This window comes from Mycteria americana, chromosome 6 (assembly GCF_035582795.1).
Source record: "Mycteria americana isolate JAX WOST 10 ecotype Jacksonville Zoo and Gardens chromosome 6, USCA_MyAme_1.0, whole genome shotgun sequence".
In the NCBI taxonomy this organism is placed as follows: domain Eukaryota; kingdom Metazoa; phylum Chordata; class Aves; order Ciconiiformes; family Ciconiidae; genus Mycteria; species Mycteria americana.
The window spans coordinates 47,909,790-47,928,292 of NC_134370.1; the positions used below are offsets into that span (position 1 = coordinate 47,909,790).

The 18,503-nt window shown below is 47.5% G+C and overlaps 1 long non-coding RNA gene across 1 annotated transcript in view; it reads left to right on the plus strand.

Annotated features, from left to right (window-relative positions):
* Positions 1-2,849: 2,849 nt before the first annotated feature.
* The window catches only part of LOC142410982 (uncharacterized), a 38,772-nt gene continuing 23,118 nt past the window's right edge, over positions 2,850-18,503 (plus strand). The window contains exons 1-2 of the long non-coding RNA XR_012776075.1: positions 2,850-3,004; positions 3,344-3,495. This is a non-coding gene — a long non-coding RNA (uncharacterized LOC142410982). The remainder of the gene's footprint in view (positions 3,005-3,343; positions 3,496-18,503) is intronic.

Consider the following 18,503-nt stretch of genomic DNA (forward strand, 5'->3'; position numbering starts at 1 on the left):
GCTTATTTGCATTGACTTGTCTCTTTTTTGTAACAGATCTCTCTGCGGGCATATGTTTGTGTAAGCTTTTTGTATGTGCTTGTGAGTGTTTGTGTGCATATGTAATTTCCTTCACAACCAAAAGAGGCTGAGCTGGATTTAAACATTGTACAAGAAAAATAGTTTCTTCCTGCCTGTGAATATATTCAGTGAAGGTCCACCCTAAAGTGAAGCTGAATAGCTAAGGTATAAATCCATGGGAAAAAATGGGGTTTGTAATGGAAATGTTCCCTTGTCTTAAATTATAGCTAGGCATATGTGAAGCTGAAATTCATGCTGCAGCATCCAGACGGTGCCTCAAGCTGGCCACACATTCCCAGAAATAAAGAAAAATACCACAGCCTACCTGCAAAATGACCTTTCTCCTAACACCAACTTGCAGCTCACAAGCTTTTGTGCTGTAAGAGGCAGGGTAAGATACATGAAGTGACAGATTGCTACTGACAGTGAAAGGCTCTTTCAGCTGCATTTCTCTACAGCCACAGTGATATATCTAGGGGCTTGTTAGAGGAACAACAGCACCAGCCAATAACCAGTTGGTCTAAGCCCTAGAGATAGACCGTATGTCCCACACTCTGTTTCCTAATCTGTGAATGTAGAGTAAATTCAGCTGCCATATCACTTCTCTCCCGGCATGTTATATAGCAAAGAAATGCACCCGTGTATGTATCTGTCTGTGGCAATGCCTATATCTATAAATAACAATGTTTGTATCTGTGCGTGTGTGTGTGCATATTTATGTGTCTATGTATTTATTATGGGTGAGGCTGGTTGTAGAGCAGTCCAAAAAATGGAAATCCTCTTGTGCAAATCATGCTTTCTTGGAGGAAAGGAGAGCCAGCAGACCAGGGGTGATGAATTGGCCCTGAACTGTGATGGAATTTTTTTTTTTTAAGACAAAACAATTTCAGGGAAAGGGTCTCCAAAAAAGTCCAGTTTCAGGACGTAGCTCGATTGAATTTGTGGTTCCTGGCTGCTTGCCTGGAAGGGCCTCTTGTCACTTCTACTTTCTTCCAACAAGGCAGAAGGCAGAACTGACAGCAGCCTTCCCACCAGGCTGTTAGAGAAGCGGGGAAGCCAGATGCTTTGCCTCCCTGCTCCCTCCCCCTTCTGCGGCCCAAGAGCCAGAGAGCTAAGTTGCTTAACTTTTCCATCTTCACTCTCCAGTGTTCCTGGTCTGACCCAGCAGGGATCCTGAGGAACGAAATAATGCCTGGTTGTAGGCAGAGTCAGTGCATGTGCACAAAGGGGTTCCTTGCTATTGAGGGATAGGAGTGTGCACGTCGCACAGTAAAGTATCATTATGCTTTTGTACAGAAAAGTAAAATTATACTTTTGTACAGAGAGTTTATGCAGAGGCACACTGTTGGAAATGGGCTGATATACGAGCCTCTTCCCTAGAGCAAAACCAGGACAAATAGTTGTATAATATGATTTTGGAGCTTCCATTCTAAACTCACTTCTAAGCTCACTCTCAGCCTGTGCTATTTGTGTAACTGCATATAGGTTACATTGTAGGTGATAGCTAAAATATTCTTATGATTTCTTCTGCAAGGACAGTATGCTCAGCCTCTTTCTTTTCTTCTTTGTATAGGATTATCATCCTTAGTTGGTAAGAAATGTAAGAAGGTTTCAGTTGCCGTTGAATTAACATTTCTATATGCATCATTTAACTAGATAATTTGCTGACTCTAAAATTTTTGTGTAGTCAAATTGGTTGGCTGTTTTAACATTCTTAAGTGCTAGTTAAAATGATGTGGAGAATGGACCCCTTTCTTTAGATTCAGGGCAGTAGCAGGAGTAAGGTTCTCTAATACACTTTTTTGAGGCCTGACCTGCTCCAAGTCAGGGGTTGTGCATTTCCCAGCAGACATGACCCACAGAGCTCTTGCCCCCCCTTTCCAGTCTGCTGACAACTGCAAAATGGGGTGACAAACTGGTAGTGGATGGCCAGGAAATGACACCCTTTCCCTTCCCAAGCTCATCTCATTACGAAAAGCTCCAAACACCAGTTAAGATGAGAACCCTTCTCTGCTAAGCTCATCTGTACTGAAACTGGCAGTCTGCGGGCAAGTGTCTCTGCAACCTGTTGGCTCTGCTGGGGGTCATCCAGACATCTCAAAAAGCAGTGAAATCATAGAGTTTCATTAAAATACCTACTGTCCTTTTCTCCTCCTCTGTGCTGCTTTGTCTTCTCTGTAGAAGTTATGTCACGGTTTGTCCAGTGTGTGCTTGTACATTCCTTCCTTCTGCCACTGGTCTCTTGGTCCCTCTGCCACCTTCCCCAGGCAGGGAGAATTGTGATGGAGAAGGCATTCCTCCTCGTTTGGCCTGCATTGCTGCCTGTGCCAACTCAGGCAGGAATGAACATCAGCCTAGGGCAAACCACAAACGTTTGTGGCCTGCAGCAAGGCAAAAAGTGTTGCCTAGAACAGCCTTTGGAAATATTTTAATTACCCCTGGTTGAACTGGCAATCAACTAGCTTGAGGTAAAGATCACAAGTGGAGACAAAGTCTAAGGGGAATTTTATGCTTGGAGTCAAATTTCAGCAGCATTTTTGAAGCTTTTCCAATTGGTATGGTTTAACACCCATCACCAAACATCCCCAAATCAAAACAGTTCTGATGTACATGGAAAGCAAATCACAGTCGTGCAGCTCTAGCACAGTATTGTGAGGTGGATGAACACGGGGCTTAGAAAAGAATCAGCCTAACCACTGAGGTCTTTCTGAGCAGCTTTGTAGTCAGAAGACTTCTTTAATGGACTGTAAATCAAGAAATGAATTTTATTTTTTGTTTCTCCGGACTTGTCAATGAAAGAAGAGCTTGCATCTGCCTGACTGCTTTCAGATCAAGTCATTTTTGCCAGCCAAAGCAGATTCTTCTTGCCTGCTTCCAAGAGGCATGAGCCTTAAACAACTGGTCTCAGAGTGGGGTGTCTCTACAGTCTTAGCCATGAAGAGAGGTGATTATTCCTAATAATTCAGTTTCCCATAAGGAAATTATCACACAGAGAGAGGCGTGCACTTTCCTCTCTTCTGTCGACATGCGCTGCTAGAAAGATTTATTTCAGTAATAAGGTCTTTGCAGTGAAACTTAACAAAAATGAGGGGGCAATTTTATTAATTATATATTTTACAGTTAATGAAACATAATATTTAACAGAAGTAATTGCAGGCATCTGCCTTGATGGCACAATTCATTTTCAGTAATAAACGGTTTGTGTGTCCCTTTGTTGGACTGATCAGTTACAGAGACAAATCCTGCCTCGTGCTAAGCCCCTCTTACCTCTTTTCATTTGCAGGAGATGAAATGTTTTCCTGTTCAGTGTATACGGAAGAGACTGGAGCAGAGCTGCTATCTCTGTAGTAGTAAAACTACAGTGAAATCTGAATTCTTTGTTCATGTTTCATTGCCTGCTTTGAGGAAAACAGTGATCATGAGATCAGCCTCAGGGTGAGTACAGATACCACCCACTCCAGCTCTGCCAACACACTACAATCTATATCTGGTTCTCTCCATTCTTGTCTATCCCTCGCAGCCCTGCTGCAGGCTCTGGTAGGCATAAAAGCCTTGTTCTACAGGACTCAGATATTTCACCTCTCAAGCTGCTTCTAAGCAGCTTCTTCCATTTCTGCTGAAATATCATGTAGGAGCACTTGTCACTCATCTCAAGCCATTTTCAAAACCTGGGCATGGATATACATTAGCTGTCCATGTAGTAACTTGACAGGTTGTCAGAGCGTTTGCCCCTTTGGTATCTGATACAAAGGGTGGCTGGGTGTCTTCTTGTATGCCCTGACATTTGTAGAGTGGGAAAATTTATTTTGCAGTATCACTGATAATTTTTCTATGCTGCTAACATCTTTCAAGCAGGTTGGTAGATTCTACCTCATGTAGATGTCCATCTCTGACTATCTTTCTGCTACCTGAGGTACACTACAGAGCCTGTGACACACAGTTGAGTGATTTTTATTCCCTCCACTTGAGGGAAGTATCTTACAACATTTTACACTGGTCCACTGCGATTGACTCATGCCACCTATTTCTGAAATGCAGCCAACAAGGTAAGAGGAGATTTAGAAAAGTTAACAGGGAGCAGATCAATTTAGGACAAGAAGTAAAAACAAAAGCTGGATAAAACATTGTAAACAGACAAACCCAGCATGCCTGCTAAACACAGAGCCATCCTGTGTGACAGTGTGACATTCCTTCCTTCTTTTTGTTTTTTTTTTTCTTTAAAAACTGTTGGTGCAGTTGGTGGGTTCTCCCCATGGGGTTCACTGCAAATGAACTGTGACTGGTGAAGTCATTAGCTCTAATAGCTATGCACACCTCAAGACAACAGTCCTTCATACGTAAGAGGTTGACGGGAACTTTTCAAGGAGGTGTTTATCTAACAGCATGCCATGGGGATCAGGGTTAGGTCCAGTCTTCTTTAGTGTCTTCATTAATGAGCTGGAAGAGAGGGTGAACAGCATGTTAATTACATCTAGGATGAAACGAAGAGAGAACAAAGCCAAGGGCCAGGGGAAGTCACTGGTGCCAGCCCACCAGAAATGAGTAGGGCTGGGTTGTATCTGCCATGGACTTTCAGTCTGGCTTCACGCTGGCCTGATTTTGTAAGTAAAATGCAGAGACTTGGGGCTGAGTCTGTGCAACCAGGGCAGTGGGTTGGGTATTTATAAGGGCATCTGTTAAGCTATAGTGTTGGCTATTCTGCTTTAAAACACAGGTTTTCTGCAGACCCATCTTGTAAATATTTAAATGCATGAGTAGCGGAACCAGCAAGTCTGGGTGGAGATTTGCGAGCTGGAGGGAAGCAGAGAGCGTGTGAGTTGCATGTCTCTTTCTCACGTGTCTGCACTTGCATGTGCGCGTCTTCCGATACCTTCCAGAGAGATTTTCATCTGAAGAGCTCTGACAGCCTTTCAGGCATCAATCACAGAAGCTCCGCAATAACCCTGCAAGGTCAGAAGGTGATATCAGATGGGGAAAAGTCTGTGTCTCTGTGTTGTTCCTCAGAGGAGCAATTTGTGCCTGAACAAGGAGAGGTGAACAGAGGGCTAGTGACTCTTGCAAGTGTGCACATTTGCTGTAATCAGAGCTTTCATGATTCCTAGAGCCAGGGATGGGAGCCAGGTCTCCTGAACCCCTGTTCTCCGCCTTGACCACCAGAAACACTTCCTCCCCACAGAAACCTCACCATGAAACCACCCACAGGAGAACGGCTTTGTTGTTTGGCAGAGAGAGCATAGGCTCTACTCTACTCAATCCGCAGGCACATTTTTGGGGTTGCGTGTTTACTAAAATCTTGGCTTTGCTGGTCTGGAGAGAATAAAAGTTGATTGTTCACCAGCCAGGGATTGGCGTCTCCCTGCCTGTACGTGTAAATATCTCTGTACAGCCATACCAGGCCATAGGGAATATTTGTGGTGCAGCAGCCTGCTTGTATTAGAAGCCTTGTCTCCTGTGGTAAACACGTCTCTTGTTACCTGTTCTCACTGAAGCTTTTCTGGCTTCTCCCTATCCTTTACTTGGCCACTTTGGCTTCAGGGCCTCATGATAGCTGGATTGATTTATTTATTTAATAATAAAACTTAAAGAACTGGTTGTTTTCCAGATTGCTCTGTCCCAGGCAATGGCTGTCTCTGAGGAGCCAGTTCATGATGGGGTTAGCGCGGAGGGAAGCAGGGCTGCTTGGTGTGAGCCTCAGCTCTGCCAGCCCTGCTGTTCCTTCTGCCTTCTCAGCCTTCTCCCAGTAACCCCCCTCCTCCTGAACTGGCAGGTTATGATGCTGTTCAGGCTGTCCAGACCTTGCCAGTTCCGTCCCTCTCAGGAGGTGGCAGGGATCATGTAAAAGGGAGTTCACAGCCCAAGTCTACAAACAGGACCATATGACAGTAGAGAGAAGACAACAGAAGACAAGGAGTGGGCCTTCCATCAGTTATTTCTCCTGTGCGGGTCCCTAGCAGGTGTCATGGCATGTGCTTGCTGTCTCTCACCCACTCCATGGGCCCACGTCTGAGTGTGGCTGCTCAGCACATGCTCCCAGAACCCAGGTTTGGCTGTGCAGATCTGGGCTTGTGGGCTCTTGGGGCAGAACAGAGCCTCCCTGCACGGTGCTGCTGGGTGTGTTCAGTCCTAGTGGGAGTCCAGCACAAGAGTCTCATGTTGTATTTGTGAGACTGGATTGCTTGTCCTCTTCTCCAAGCCAGTATAGCACACAATACTGAGGCTGTGCAAGGAGAACCATAATGGGAAAGAACTGAGCATTGTGGGGAGAAGAGACAGGCAGTGACCAGGCAGCAAGCAGGCAGCAGAGGGAAGTGGGGATGCTTATGGAAGTGAACTCTTGGTTGGAGATATCAGGAAGGAAGACAGGAAGGAGGAAAAGGCCTTACTCAGGCAGAAGTAAAGGGAAAGACTGGGTGAGGCTGGAGAGCTTCAGTGTCCTTATCCCATCTTCTGTAAGGGACAGTGACATCTTCCCCAGAGGGGTTAGCAGTGTTGTCTGTTTATTTGCATGGCTGGGAAGCAATTGCACTCTCTTGGATGATGGATTAGTAAGTGTCTGAAAACAAAAGTCAGAGATGTGTACTCTGGATCCCAAACTGAGGCATCTGCTGCTTGTAATCCGAAGGCAATCAACTCCTGGCTGGTGTGGGAAAGGGTTCCCCCACCCCACAGCTTCACACATGGTACCGACAGGTCTAATGGGCCATTTTGCTGCATTAGGAGACTTGATTTTCTACAGCTTCCTAAAATCGTGAGTGCTGTGATATCTGCATGACAGCACTGCTTTGAGCAGAAGTCAGTCGGACTGGTTCATCACTAATGCTTTCCTGTCTGTCAGTTTTATAACTGGATAATGAAACCCGCTTCCCATCGCTCTCTGACCTTGGTTTTGCAGAGTGTTCAGGTGCATCTTAAAGACTTCATGTTTCAAGAGGCAGGAGTCTGTCACAGCTGCAGCTCTGTGCCTCGGATGTTTCATTTCCCTGAAGGTTTGGCCCTTCAGGAGGAAGTCTGTATATTCACAGTGTTTCTGCCCATAGAACTGGTAACATTGAGATTGTCTTACGCATCAGCAACAGAATGAAGAAAGTAGAGGCAATCAGGACCCAAAATAATTATGTTTATCATCTGTCATCATCACACAGGGTCTAACAGCACATAAGCACTTCTGGTGGGCTGCTTTCAGGAACACAGAATGCAGGCAGTATCATTAGAGGATTCACTGATTATTTAAATGGATACTAGCCAGCCACGGAACAGTGCAGTGGGGGATTCTCTGGAGTGCAAGCACACCTATTTATTACCTGTGTTGCAAACAAGGGCATATCCAGTGCTGAACCTATCTCTGTGTGTGCAAGTGTTAATGGGTGTAATTTCCAGAGTCAGGCTGTGGAAGTAATAACTCGGCCCCTTTCTGACTGATCCCTGGGATTTGGAAGGTGTAATTTGGAAGAGCCTATAGCTGCTTGAACCCCTCTCTATGGAAGGGATTATTCCAAGGGAACTGTCTGATGTTTCCCCTTGTGGCTCTGTCTGCTCCTCCCTAGTTTCATGCCACTCCTGAAATACATAATCCTGAACAAAGACTTGAGGACTGAGTTCCCTGCTGGCAGAACTATCCCCCATCACACTGCTGCACAGTCTGAGGGTGCTGAGCAGAAACGTCCAAGAAAATTCAACTGATCTCAGTTCAGAAAAGACCCCTGAAAACATTTGCAATCAACAAAAACCAATATTCTTCAACCCATATCCTTGCAGCTTAGTCCCCCCTCTCCTTGTGCTGAGAGTTAGGGAGAGCCAAGCTTTAGAGAAAAGGAGAAAGGGCCAAAGAAAATCTTGGCCAAAATGAGTACAGTCAATTGCTGCATTTAGCCATTTGGTGGAAGGTCTTGGTAACAGTCTACTTGGAAGTAAAAGTCTTAAAGCTGAGAGCACAGGAAGAGTTAAAGCCAGATTGGTATGTGTAGTGGAATTAGTTGGAATCCCTTCAAAAACCCATGACACTTCATCTCTTCAGCAAAACATTTGAGATGCTGCACGTTTACTTACTCTGATGTTCCGGGTTATAAAGTGGCTTTCTAAAACCCTTGTTTTCCGTGATGATCTCCAGATGAGGATGTAAAATCCCTCCTTACAGGATGCCAATCCTGAGGTGTCTCAGTGTGTAAAGGAGGGATATTTCTCATTCTCTCAGTATCTGTCAATGGGAACTGGTGTTTCTCCTGCAGACACCACCCAACTGCCAAGAAATCTGCTTTAGCAAGGCTCTTATGAACTACTTTCAAACCTGGAAGAGGGTTATTTTGAGCCAAACGTTGATGTAAGTGCATTTTTACTGAAATTCAAATGCAAACCAATCGGCATTTCACTCCAGCACTTCAATTTTCCTGCAGATTGTTTTTCCAGGGGCACCTTCTCCTTCTGGCTTATCTGCCAGACTGTGGGAATGCTGTCAAGACAGGAGCCATTCTCCTGTATCTAAAGGGCAACCAGCTTAGGGACTGAGCCAGATACTTCTGTTGTGTGGGTATCTCATGCCAGTGAGCTGAGGAGGAGAGCTGAGCTCCATGGTGTGCTCCCATGGTGTGCTCAGTGCCTGATCAGAAGAGCCCTGCTATTAACTATGCAAGTGAGATTCTGCTTGCCATTTCAGGGGATCAGAGGGTAATGTTGGGTGAAAGGAGCCTCAGGGAGTCTTCAGTCTGGGTCCCTGCTGAAAGCACAGCCAGCTTCAAAGTGAGGTCCAGTTGGTCTGGACATCATCCAGTCAGCTTTTGTCAGTCTTCAAGGACAGGGATTGTTCTGCCTCTCTGGGCCCCTGTCCAGGATAATTGGGGTTTTCCTGGCGCTGAGTGCTCAGTAGCTGAGCGTGAAATCTTGTCCAAAATCTTTGCCTGTTTCTGTGCTAGGATAAGTTCTGCTTGCAAAGCAGGTTTATCACTAACTTGACACCTGACAGACTTTCCCTGTGCTCTTAAAGCTTCTCCAACCTCTTCCTTGGATTTCTCCAAGTGCAGAAAGGACAACGCTTGCTCCTGTCCCAGTGTGTACCCAGGGTGGCTGTTATGTCACTGGCACAGAGGACTTGGGGCCAGCCTAGACTGTTGGATCCCCTGGCCTAGCTGGTGAAAGGAAGACAAGACTACGGGAGTCAACCAGGGACTTCTGTTGGAGCTGTAGAGCCTGGAGCAGGACAGTGAAGGGAAGGAGACTTAGAAAGTAGTGACCCTGGGTGGGTAGCGGAGTTGTTTTGGTGGTCTGCTTGCCTATGTTTTGCATTGGTGTGTAGAAGTAGAGTCATGTTCTGAAACAGATTTTGGAGTGGGATCTCCTTGGCTGGGGATGAAGGCTGGCTCCTGTGGGTCACCCCCGCAGGGCTGAAGGCTGCTGCTTGCTGGAATGGGGAAGTTCTGGAGCAGTGGGGCAAAACCCCTGGAGCTTTATGCTTCAGCTCAACCAATCTAGGAAGAGACTGGGACCTGTATAGTGAGGGGCCTGAATGTCCCTCCCATGGTCCTTCAGAGGAAGAAATGGAAGAGAAGAGGAAGATGCTGAACCAGTGATGCAGCTGGGGGACCTCCTGTGGTAGACCCTCAGCATGAGAGCTGCAAAACGAAGCTTTGTGGTATGGAACTGTACAAGGTAAAAGGAGGAGGCTTGTCCCAGAGAGCTCCCTACCGAAGTGTGAGACTGGTGGAGGTGAACAGAGGAGCAGTGAAGTGATTCTGACTGTGATCTTGGTGCTGCGCTGTCAAACTTGCTGTAGGAATCACAACGAAAGAAGATTTCGAAGAAGACAAGTAAGGAGCTTTGTGGGTGTTTTTCCCTTCTAGAAGCATGAATAAAGAAAAGCACGACAGTGCTTCCTTGAAAGTCTGGTGGGTGGACTGGTGCTATGAGCTGTGCTATGAGCAGAAGATGGGGGCTGATTCCTTCATAATGAATGAAAGATGACAGATGGGGAAAGGCAAGGAAAGGCCTTCAGTGCTAGTATAATTAACTTCTGAGAACACTGGGATGGGCTTTTTCATAATGTGAAAGAGAAAAGAGAGGATATTTGACTGAGAGTAATGGGATAATGGGAATGGTGGAGGTGAATTTGGTTGGTCCTCAGTTCCTGAGACACCTGAAGCAAAGACCCTATACCAGCTTCAAGGACAGAGGGAGAGGATGGCCTCCTTGGTCTTAGAGAGGATAGGCTGCATGGGGCCGGTCTACCTCCTCCTAGTGTAATAAGTGGCCCTGAGCTCTTGTTTTGGAAGAGGAGGTGAAGAGCCAATCCCCCTTCAGCGCAATAATGACTTCACACCCTGACTTTTTCCCTGCAAGCCTTTTCTCTTGCACACTAACAAGTCTGAGCCTACTTCACTGTGCTTCAGTAACTGTGCTTTTAATTATGCTCTGTGTCTTTGACCATCTGTTGTGCTCTTTTCAGAATCTGTTTCAGTTCTGATATCCCCTTTTGAGATGAAGGGACCACAAGTGCATGCAGTATCCAAGGTGTGGATGAATCATAGGTTTTTCTGCTCTGTTCTTTTTTTACTTTCCAAATGATTCATACCACTTGATCTGTTTCTTGATGGTTACTGAGCATTAAGCTGACATTTTCATGGAACTGACAGCTTTATGTGGAAAAATGAGAGCCTACCAAGAGGAGTGAAAATGGTGTCTGTTGGAGAGGAAAATCCTGAACCTTTCAAGACAAGATTGTTTGGGCAAGGAGTATCACAGGAATCTCAATGGAGAGGTTACAATAGCTCCCAGTATGGAGGCCACCTGGGAGAGAGGCCAACATGAAGTTGATGGTGTCAGGAAGATGCTGTAACTTGCTGATAGACATATAAGAGCAAGCATGGAAGACCTCCTCTTTGAGCAAGACTACACAGGAGAGGAAAATCAAGCCAGGAGAGGGAGCTGGAAAGGCTCCAGCTTGAATAGAGGAGATAAAGAGAAGCAAAATGAAAGGTTAATGAGCCAGAGGGCTTGTTAGGAAGACAGGGCAACAGCAAGTTTGGGCAGAGGATGTACAGTAACACCTGTGAGGGGGTTACATTCAGGGGTTGCAATAAAGTGGGCTGTACAGAAAGAGCAGCAGCATCCCTGGCTGCCAAGCTAAGCTTGTGGGTCAGATGGTCATGCTCACCCAGGCCTGGGAGTCCAAGAGGGAAGATTTGGCCTGTAGAGCTGCTTGGAGGGCGAGAGCAGCGAAGAAAGCATAGCATTTGGTGAATGAAAGGAACAGGCTTAATGTCAATATATTTGGTGTATAGGATAAACATAGCTGAAACAGAGGGCTGAAGTCTGCAGGAACAGTGGCTAGAGTTGGAGGAAGACCAGGAGGTGATAACCTGCAAGCTTCCTGTTCTATTTTTTAGGATAAGGGAATAAAACTGTGGTCCAGGGCGACTGTTTATGTGGTTCTGGCACCTTTTGGCTGCGTACAGGGCATCTTTTGCCTTCACAGGGAGAAGTTAAGTCCGGGTGGCTTCCTCTTTATCATGTCAGCCCTTGCTCTTGTCTCCTTTCTCCTGGTGTGCAGGGGTGTTCTGGCCTGTCCCACTGCTGCCAGTGAGATACTGTGCTATCTCAGGCTCTGATATCCAGGAATACCTTGTTCTCAGCAGGGTGACGTCTTTGTCTGTACTCTTTGCCATCCAGAGTTCTGTTATTGATTGGACCTACGCATCCAGCCTGGACACCCAACACCATGCCTTCAGCCCAGTGCTGGCTTTGTCTTACTGCCGTGCACGTTCTGTGCACCTACACCACGCTGCAACTGTGGCTCTGATTTGGGTTTGTGTGTGGTGACAGTGTGAGATGTGGGCAGAGTGGGTATTCGAATGTATGTGATGCCAGACCCTCAGTAGCCTTAGAAAAGTCTTACTCCATTCCAGGCCAGGGAGGTCATCCCTTGACCTCTGGCAGCTGCTCCTTGTCTTGTCTTCTGAGCGTCTTTTAAAGATACCTTGGACTGCCTTGATGTGATTTCCTAATGCCCTTTTTGACCTTCCTCTTTCCCCTGAGCCTGACAACTTGGTGCTTAGACGTCACCCATCATCACTGCTCCCTACATGAGCAGTGAAAAGAACCACCTGATGTTTTGCTTGCTGTCTCTGTTCCAGCTCTTGGACACCTTTCATCTCCAGCTTCCTACATAGGAAAGAATTGTGGAATTCAGCCTCATGGTTATCAGCCCAGCAAAACTGTCTATTAGCCAGAAAGCAGGAATCACACATAACTAAAGTAACCAAATCTAATTCCCATTGACAGGAGAAAATTTCCATTGCCCTCTGCTAGACCTGTCTGAATGGGAGAGCAGCTACTGGGATGGAAGAATAAAATGATGTACAGAAGCAAATTACCTGGCTGAGATCACATGGGGTCTATGGTAAATCTGGGATTACCAGGAAGATTAACTGGCATAACCGTGTTGGTCAGTTACTCAAGAAACATGAGAGAAACCAGAAGTTTCTTTTGGAGCTAAGAAAGCAGGGATGATTTGGGAGCGGTCTTCTTCTTGGAGGGGTTTCAGACTAGATCCTCCTCCATATTCGGTGCCCTAGCTGAGCCCCTGGCCAGATGCCTGTGCCCTGCTCAATCCCAACCCCTTCCTGACCCCTCTGAACAGGATGTCTTGATGCTCGGCTCGTGGCATGTTCTGTTTTCACAGAATCACAGAATCATATAGGTTGGAAAAGACCTTTAAGACCATTGAGTCCAACCGTAAACCTAACACTACCAAGACCACCACCATGTCCCTAAGCACCTCATCCAAACGTCTTTTAAATACCTCCAGGGATGGCGACTCAACCACTTCCCTGGGCAGCCTGTTCCAATGCTTGACAACCCTTTCAATGAAGTAAAATTTCCTAATATCCAGTCTAAACCTCCCCTGGCGCAACTTGAGGCCATTTCCTCTTGTCCTATCACTTGTTACCTGGGAGAAGAGACCGACCCCCATCTCTCTACAACCTCCTTTCAGGTAGTTGTAGAGAGCAATAAGGTCTCCCCTGAGCCTCCTTTTCTCCAGGCTAAACAACCCCAGTTCTCTCAGCTGCTCCTCATAAGACTTCTGCTCTAGACCCTTCACCAGCTTCGTTGCCCTTCTCTGGACACGCTCCAGCACCTCAATGTCTCTCTTGTAGTGAGGGGCCCAAAACTGAACACAGTATTCGAGGTGCGGCCTCACTAGTGTACACTCACTAGTGTACTAGTACAGGGGCACGATCACTTCCTTAGTCCTGCTGGCCATGCTATTTTTGATACAAGCCAGGATGCCATTGGCTTTCTTGGCCACCTGGGCACACTGCTGGCTCATATTCAGGCGGCTGTCAACCAACACCCCCAGGTCCTTCTCTGCCAGGCAGCTTTCCAGCCACTCTTCCCCAAGCCTGTAGCGTTGCATGGGGTTATTGTGACCCAAGTGCAGGACCTTGCACTTAGCCTTGTTGAACCCCATACAATTGACCTCGGCCCATCAATCCAGCCTGTCCAGATCCCTCTGTAGAGCCTTCCTACCCTCAGGCAGATCAACACTCCCACACAACTTGGTGTCATCTGCAAACTTACTGAGAGTACACTCGATCCCTTCGTCCAAATCATTGATAAAGATATTAAACAGAACTGGCCCCAACACAGAGCCCTGGGGAACACCGCTTGTGACCGGCCGCCAACTGGAGTAAACTCCATTCACCACCGCTCTTTGGGCCCGGCCATCCAGCCAGTTCTTTACCCAGTGAAGAGTACACCCGTCCCAGCCATGAGCAGCCAGTTTCTCCAGGAGAATGCTGTGGGAAACCGTGTCAAAGGCTTTACTGAAGTCTAGATAGACAACGTCCACAGCCTTTCCCTCATCCACTAGGCGGGTCACCTTGTCATAGAAGGAGATCAGGTTGGTCAAGCAGGACCTGCCTTTCCTGAACCCATGCTGGCTGGGCTTGATCCCTTGGTTATCCTCTACATGCCGTGTGATAAGACTCAGGATGATCTGCTCCATCAGCTTCCCCGGCACTGAGCTCAGGCTGACAGGCCTGTAGTTCCCTGGGTCCTCCTTTCAGCCCTTCTTGTAGATGGGCATCACATTAGCTAATCTCCAGTCAGCAGGGACCTCCCCAGTTAGCCAGGACTGCTGGTAAGTGATGGAAAGGGGCTTGGTGAGCACATCTGCCAGTTCCTTCAGTACTCTTGGGTGGATCTCATCAGGCCCCATAGACTTGTGAGTGTCTAAGTGGTGCAGCAGGTCACTAACCATTTCCCCCTGGATTATGGGGGCTCCATTCTGGTCCCCGTCCCTATCTTCCGACTCAGGGGGCTGGGTACCCAGAGAACAATTGGCCCTGCTATTAAAGACTGAGGCAAAGAAGGCATTAAGTACCTCAGCCTTTTCCTCATCTTTTGTCACTGTGTTCCCTCCCCCGTCTACTAGGGGCTGGAGATTCTCCTTAGCTCTCCTTTTGCTGCTAGTGTATTTGAAGAAGTGTTTTTTGTTGTCTCTTACGGCAGCAGCCAGACTGAGCTCTAGCTCAGCTTTGGCCCTTCTAATTTTCTCCCTGCACAGCCTTGCTACACCTTTATAGTCCTCCTGAGTTGCCTGCCCCTTCTTCCAGAGGTCACAGACTCTCCTCTTTTTCCTGAGTTCTAGCCAGAGCTCTCTAGTCAGCCAGGCCGGTCTTCTTCCCCGCCGGCTCGTCTTTCGGCACCTGGGGACAGCCCGCTCTTGTGCCTTTAGGACTTCCTTCTTAAAGAAATGTCCAGCCTTCCTGGACTCCTTTGCCCATTAGTGCTGCCTCCCAGGGGACTCTCTCGACCAGTCTCCTAAACAGGCCAAAGTCTGCCCTCTGGAAGTCTAAGGTGGCAGTTTTGCTGACCCCCCTTGCCGCTTCTCCAAGTATCAAAAACTCTGTCATTTCGTGATCACTCTGCCCAAGACAGCCTCCAACCATCACATGGCTCACAAGTCCTTCTCTGTTCGTGAACAAGAGGTCCAGCAGGACACCTTCCCTAGTTGGCTCACTCACCAGCTGTGTCAGGAAGTTATCATCTGCCACACGCTCCAGGAACCTCCTAGACTGTTTCCTCTCTGCTGTATTGTATTTCCAGCAGACATCCGGCAGGTTGAAGTCCCCCACAAGAACCAGGGCTAGCGATTGTGAGGCTTCTGCCAGCTGCTGATAGAATAGTTCGTCAGTCTCCTCATCCTGGTTGGGTGGTCTGTAAGAGACTCCCACCACAATATATCTGCCTTGTTGGCCTTCCCCCTGATTCTTACCCATAGACACTCCACCCTATCGTCACCATCATTAAGCTCTAAACTATCCAGACTCTCCCTAACGTATAGGGCTACCCCACCACCTCTCCTGCCTCGCCTATCCCTCCTGAAGAGTTTATAGCCATCCATTGCCGCACTCCAGTTGTGCGAGTCACCCCACCACGTTTCCGTGATGGCAACCATATCGTAGTTTTCCTGATGTACAATGGCTTCCAACTCCTCCTGCTTGTTGCCATGCTGCGTGCATTGGTGTAGAGGCACTTCAGCTGGGCTGTCGTCTGTGTCTCCTTCATAGAAGAACACCCCTTGTGTGCTTTGAGGTGTTTCACTGGCGTTTCTGTCTTGGCTCCTATTACCTCGGTATCCCCTAGCTCAACTCTATTCGACTTCAACTGTGCCCCAGAGTACCCTGCACATCTCAGAGACAGATGCTGAGTGCCCTTGCTGGCACCCACTCCCTCTAATCATGGCACGTTGTCCCTCAGCTTCTCACAGGCAAGCCTGATATTACTCCCCTCCCCCTTCAAGTCTAGTTTAAAGCTCTGTCAATGAGCCCTGCAAGTTTCTGAGCAAAGATTCTCTTTCCCGTTTGAGAAAGATGAATCCCATCAGAGTCTGATGGGATTCCTGAGTCTCCAGGAGTGCTGTCAACTGTACACTGTTGTGCAAGGCCTTTCTTTGCCATCCTTCTCTTGCTGTTTTCTTACACATGGAGGATGGTGAACATAAATAGCTCACCAAATTACTTAAGGGGCTCTCTCTCTATTATTCCTGTATTCTGCAGGCAGGTTCCTTTCCAATATAATCCTGTACCTGCAGGGTTAGGTGCCAAGCATCAGTCATGTGAGAGGACTGTAAATGAGGTTCCTTCAAAAACTAGTTCTGCTTTGCTTAAGGCCATAATGGGGAAACTGCTGTGTTTCCATTAAATCCCCTTTGTATCAATCTGTAGAGCTCGGCTGTGGGCAAGAGGTGCTGGGATCCCAACAGGCCACTAATTAATTACCAGCCCCACATTCTTTATTGGCAATGCAGGGGCCTTCCGGCACCGCCTCTTGATAGTTAATTAGGGTGAAAGCCAGGGAGAGGCTCCGTTTCAGTGGCGATCAGTTAACATTCCCTCTGGCTTTATTCCTTGTAGACACGTCTTGGCATTGTGAGGGGAAGCCAAGATTGAACATATGGCTTATTGTGGAGATCTGACCTTCCCAGAATGCCGGAGATCTGGGGCAAAGACAAGCGGCTGGAATTTCCTTCAGGTGCCACTCAAAAGCCTACCTGATGCCATGGAAAGCCTCCGTGTCATTTCTGGGAGAATAAAGCCATGGGCAAAGTACCAGCAGTTGCTACTTGCTCTTGTTATTCCTTATTACATTCCTTATTCCATAAAACATGGACAGCTAAGAACCTTTTGGTCGTGTGGTAGGAGAAGACCACCTATGAAATCTTCTTTGAAGGGCTCAGTGCTCAAAGGTGGTAAACAGCAGCATAGCTCCATGGATGCTCTCTGAGGGCCTGCTGGCTATGGCTCTTGCATGGCTCTGTGAATCTAGGGGACTGCAAGATAATGGATTGGGATGCCTGAGGGCACATTTCTGGAAGCCACACATGTGGTCTGTTGGGATCTTACCTGTCATCAAAGGAAAAAGCATGTTTGGGGTGAGCCTCAGTAGTTCAGAAACTGTCCAGCCATTCTGGGCGTGAAATCTGTGGCTGGCTGGCCTGAGAGAGACCTTGGATAAGCAAAATGTAACTGCGCACAGTGGCTTGCCAAGATCTGGGTGGGAAAAACCTTCCTTTGAAGAGGATTTCCTGTCTTCTCCCAAGGAATTCCCAGCTGCTGAGCTTTCTTTGTTGCCATGGCCTTGTGTCTGGGATTTACTTTTCTCAAGACCTTGAAACCCATTCCCTTCCCCAACTCCTCGTGGAGTTTGCTGCAGCCTGTCTCTGGTAATGCAGCTGTTTGCTCCTTCTCTGGAATTTGCTTTGCACAGAAAAGATTTCTACTTTATTTTCCTTTTGCTTTGCAGTGACCTAATTAGTTAACTTTCTATTGCAGCCTCTTCCTTACAGCACTTGCCAAAGAGCTCATCAAAGCCTCCCTGCCCTGGCGCTGGGGGAGGCGGATTATTAGTCTCTCTGTGTTCAAGGTTAGAGGAGATGTTTCCTCTTCTTGTGGACTAGCAGCTCTTCCAGGCAAATCTTTAGCCTCCCCATTCAAGATCAAAACTGCAGGCAGCTGGGAGGGCATTAGAGTAATGCTCATTCAAAGGCGGTGCTTTGTTTCCTTTAAGTGACTATCAGCCCTGCCTCTGATGTGCTGAAGACAAACTGACTTCACCCCTCTGCCTCACACCTTGGGCCAGAGCAGAGGAGAGCAGCCTCTCTGGGAAGTGGCTGTGGTCACTAGTGATGTGTGGCCTTGTCCTGGGAACCCTGGGGCACCCACGTTCCTCCTGCCCTCCCTAGCAGGAGGCTGGTGGGACCTTTGCTGGGTCAGCTCTGCCTGTGCCTGCCTGGACAAGGGGCAGCTCACAGTTCTTCCAGAGGGTGTGCTTGCGCCTGGTGTCGTGTAAGTGTCAGCCTTGGCTTTGGGGAGGATGAACGTCAAAAGGAAAAGGCTTCAGCAGCTGAGGTTGGTTTGTTGCTTTGGAAGCTCCCTGGGCTGTGACCCCACCTCATGTAAAGTGTTGGTGTAGTGAGCTGAGACATGCGGGAATGTCAGGGGCGGAGCACGTACTCTCGATAACTACTGATCTTGTTTCTTTTGCTTTTACCCTTGGCATTTGCTGCTATGAAGGTGTCTGATGGGTGGTAACAGTGAGTGTTTCCACAGAGTGGACTTTATAAATCTGAGACTCCTCCTGGCCCTTGAGGCTGCACTGGAATATCACATACTTAATTCTTGGCATAACTGGATCTGTTCAGTCTTGGGATGATTGGAGGAATATCTGGTTTCCCTCCTACCTTGACAAAATAAGGTTCATAGCCATATTCCTCCAGTGGTAGGAAGACTGGTGCACATACTGAGTGCCAAAGGCTAACGTAGACAAAATATATGACCACTGGCTGTGTTTTCCCAAATATGTGGTGTCCTAGAGATGTGGTAGTGCACTGAGCAGGAGGGATATGTGAGAGAGCAGGAGAGCCTGGTTAAATACCCATGTCCTGCACTCAG